This window comes from Suncus etruscus, chromosome 18 (genome assembly GCF_024139225.1).
Source record: "Suncus etruscus isolate mSunEtr1 chromosome 18, mSunEtr1.pri.cur, whole genome shotgun sequence".
Classification (NCBI taxonomy): Eukaryota; Metazoa; Chordata; class Mammalia; order Eulipotyphla; family Soricidae; genus Suncus; species Suncus etruscus.
This window is the reverse complement of record NC_064865.1, coordinates 14,557,378-14,561,825: the sequence shown is the minus strand read 5'-3', so window position 1 is coordinate 14,561,825 and position 4,448 is coordinate 14,557,378.

Below are 4,448 nucleotides of genomic sequence, written 5' to 3'. Positions count from 1 at the left end.
CAAAGTCAACAAACTAGCTGCTATTTATTAGGAAGTATGCCATTGGAGAAAGATAGGGGAAGGAAATAAAAAGGGGTTGGATGATGGGTTGGGGGACTTTGGGATAATGGTGGAAGGAGTAGACACTAGTGGAGGTTATGTTGATGAAATGTGCTATATAAAAAAACCCTATTGTTAACAATATTATAAATTGTAGTTATTAAAATAAAATTCAACAAATAACTAGAAAACTTAATCAAAAAGGGAAAATAAAGAAAGATAAGAAAAATCATTTGCACATGAAAATATAAATGAAAATGAGAAGACCTTGTGATGCAAAAATGTTTCAAAAGAGAAAAAAAAGGGATAATATTAAAACACAGAACAGATGAAAGATACATGAAGAAAGGAAAAAAGCATTAAAAATTAAAATATCCATAAAAAATAAATATACTTATGTTTTTAAATGCTTAGTACAAAATCTAGGATAATTAAACAACTCAAGTAGCCAATGGAAAAAATTAATAGATAAAATTTTGCTATATATAGATAACTAGATACCCTGTGCTAAAGTAAATTTGAGAAGTGAATTTATATTACAGATACTTAAAAATTTAAGTAGAAGCTATATTAAGATTAAACTACTTTGAAGTTTATTTATAAAGAAAGTATCTTTTTAAGGAATTTAAGATAAAGTAGTGTAAGTGTGACATAAACATAGAGGATACTCATTAGAAAAAGATCTTTGGGTTATGTAACTGTGATTATAAAATTATTCATTTAAAACTATCAAATCTGGTGTTGATAAGTTAGTGCACTTTCTTCAAAGGCAGAGCTCTATGAGAAAAATAAGTAAATATGAAATTACATAAAAACTATAGATTTTTGTCTGATTGGGGGGGTGGTATTGCATCACAGGAGCAGTTTTCAAGACTTAGTCCTAAGTCTGTGCTTAGATCATGCCTAGTAATTCTTGGTATATGGTATATTCTAGTATATGTGGTGCAGAGAATCAAACTAGGATTGGCTGCACACAAGTCAATTACCTTAGCCCCTGTCTCTGGCACCTACAGAGAATACATATTAAAACAAATAACACATGACTGCTTAATGTCCTACCATCCTTACCATCGCTCCCATCAAATTCAGTCTTCCATTCACTTCCTGAAACTTCTAAGGCTTATTGCTGCTTTATTATTTATTGTTTGGATTAAATTCTCCCTGCCACAATACTTTCTAGCTTTATAACTGTAGGGACATTATGTAGGGACATAGTTAGCATTTCAGAACCTTATTTTCTAAGTTTGTGAAGTTGTACAATAACTCCATAATTTACCTTAGAGAGTTTTTAGCACTGCATGAATTAGTTCACAGAGAGTTCTAGAAAAGCAAAAGCCATATTTTTTAGGTTAAGGAATGCTTTACTTTTAGCAGAGGGTATATATTTTCAAGTTGTGTCTTGGTTCAGCTCTGGATAAATGCAAGCAAATGTTTAGAAAAATGCAACTCTGAATGCCTCTAAGAGATAACTTTTGATAATTTAGTTTGATCTATTCACTACCAAAATGTGCCTACTTTTGCCCACAGCTACACCCACACAATCTTAAATCGTTCCTCCCAATAACTGTCTCATCCAAGAATCATATTAGGTTGGAATTAATTTCTCTCAGGAAAGAAACCACACAAAAGTACAGAGCCTGAGGCAATGGCTTGCCTCTTTTGTTGGTATTCTTCCTTATTCTTAAGAGATTTTATGTCTTTTTCTATTCTTCATTTTCACTATTCATTCAATTTCTGCACATTGTCTGTTGCCTACGTGCTAATTCTTTTACTAAATCTTTCTATATTTGGGTGTCTAGAACAACTACCCTCAAAATGATTGCTTCACTTTGAACGTCACTCATTCTCTTAAGCTAAAATTCTCACTTTAGTACCTTTAGGGGCAGAAGCATTTAAGGGGGCAGAAGGCATTGGCTTATGTTTTGATGATAGATTTAATTTCTACTTTAAATCTAAGATTATAAATATTTTTATTTCTTTTCATGATAGTGTCCAGGTTTTTGGAAATTTTGTAGGTTTTGGTTTGTTATTGTCATCTACATTATATTTCTTTGTTTAATAATGCAATTCTCTTATCCAAGATACAAGTAGACACACACACACACACACACACACACAAACATTTTTTTCCTTTAATCTTATTATTAATTTTTTTTTGTGGTTTTTCGGGCCACACCCATTTGATGCTCAGGGGTTACTCCTGGCTAAGCGCTCAGAAATTGCCCCTGGCTTGGGGAGACCACATGGGACGTCGGTGGATCGAACCGCGGTCCTTCCTTAGCTAGCGCTTGCAAGGCAGACACCTCACCTCTAGAGCCACCTCGCCGGCCCCTTAAATCTTATTTCTATACTCTTTCTTAGTGTATTCGTTGTTATTTCTAATCAAGGCAAACATTGAAAAAGCTTGACTATCTCACCAATACTTAAAATGTGGTAATTTCCTCATGCCATATTTATGACAATTAGATTATTCATATTTTTCCAAAGTTCTTTCTATACACTATGTAAGACCATCTGAATGTCAGAAAGTTGAATATATGGGTGAATATATAGATTATATGGATATATAGAGCTTGGGCTCTTCTAAGTTAGCTCTACATTTTTGCAGTAATCAATTTGAGAGTGTGATTCTAGACCATAAAAATTACACACAAACTCACACTCAAAGTCTAGAACTTAGCTAAGAGTACAGATATTCTTCTGAGATTGTGTTTGATTATGTGTATATAATAAATATAATACAAAAGTTTTTAAGCTTACATGCAATTTACCTTTGCATTTATTATATTTTTTTCAACTACATAAATATTTCCAATCCCTTTTCATGGCTACAAAAAGTATTCATTGCTTTGGCGTAAATTAACTTACTAGATAAGTATGGCATGATCCTCAGACTATAGTTACGCTTACTTTTGTGTTCAAAAATATTTTTAATAATACTTAAGTAACTAGACACATTAAAATCTTAAAATCAAGATTCATTTACATTTTAAATAATAGCTAATTGTGATTGTAATTTGTGCTTTCAGAACTTATTATTACTAATTAAAGCAATGTATGAATTATTAAATGAAGTCGACAATCAACTTTTTATTCTTTTAACAATAAACAAAAACAAAAAATATTTTCATTTAGAGATCTTTTTTTTCTTTTTAAAGGATACACAAGATATCCAGCAAAAGTGAATAGTTATTTTGTCTGTGCTGTTGAGTTCTAGTGAGTTGAGGTCAAGAATGCTGTGAACAGTGAATAATTATTCTTTTACAGATGTTTACAATGTAGAAAGTAAGAAATAACCTAGCAACAAGTCTAATTTCTTCTCTGAAAACCCTAAACTAAAAACAAATTTGCATTTATAAATGAAGTGTTCTAGTTGTACAAAACAGCTCATTATTAACTGCTACAGATTGTGTCTCTTGGCGTTTAGTTAGAAATTGTTTACTCATAGCAGAAATATGTTCATTTTTGTGTATTATAGCATTACATATAGTAGTTATTAATAAATGCTTACCAATAGTAAAGTGGTAGATCAAATTATGATTAAAAAACTTTATGGAACATCATTTAGACCTTCAGAAACAATGAATGCAAACTAGATCTGGTGAAAAACATCAATGCATCTTATACACATAGAATTTATTTATTGGACTATAGATCAGAAAGATCTATATTGATAATATAAAACAATGATTTTTTTAAAAGAAAAAAGAATGCTAGATATAAGTGAGTTAGTAAAGGGATTAAACTGACACCTTACATGCAGTTAGGCTTGGTTAGATCCCTGCTCCATATATAGCCATTTAAAGAAACTCTGAGCATTGCCTTGTGGCTGAAGTAATCACTGGCAATGTGGTGTCAAACATCACCTTATTCTTTGGCCCTGTATTTAATAATTAGATCAGTTGGCTGAGATGTGTTGGAAGACAACTTCAAGCCTACTGAGCACCATTTTGGAGACTACCGTTCTCGTAGATAGAAAGAGATAGAAATATATAATAGATACAAGTGAGTGCAGAGCCAGTAATAACTCTTAAGCATCACTGAGTATGGCCCCAAAACCTTCAAAAATATTAGAAGAAACAAAACATTAGCATTTCTTTAAGCATGTTACATAAACTATAAAATTAATTATGAACACTATCTATCAAAATGCACTGTGTTAAAAACCTAATTATCAAATAATTCTGAACACATATAAAGAACTAGGGTAAAGTTAAGTGAACACTGGCAAAGGGATGGGTATTGGACATTGTATGACTGAAACTCAATAATGAGTTTCACTATATTCCATGATAATTCAATTAAAAATAATTTGGAAATCAGTAAGCATAGTGTAATTTTTTCTCTAAATTAAAATCTATGAAATAATTTTAATTTTTCTTTGTAAGATACAACAGAAGTGAGAAGCA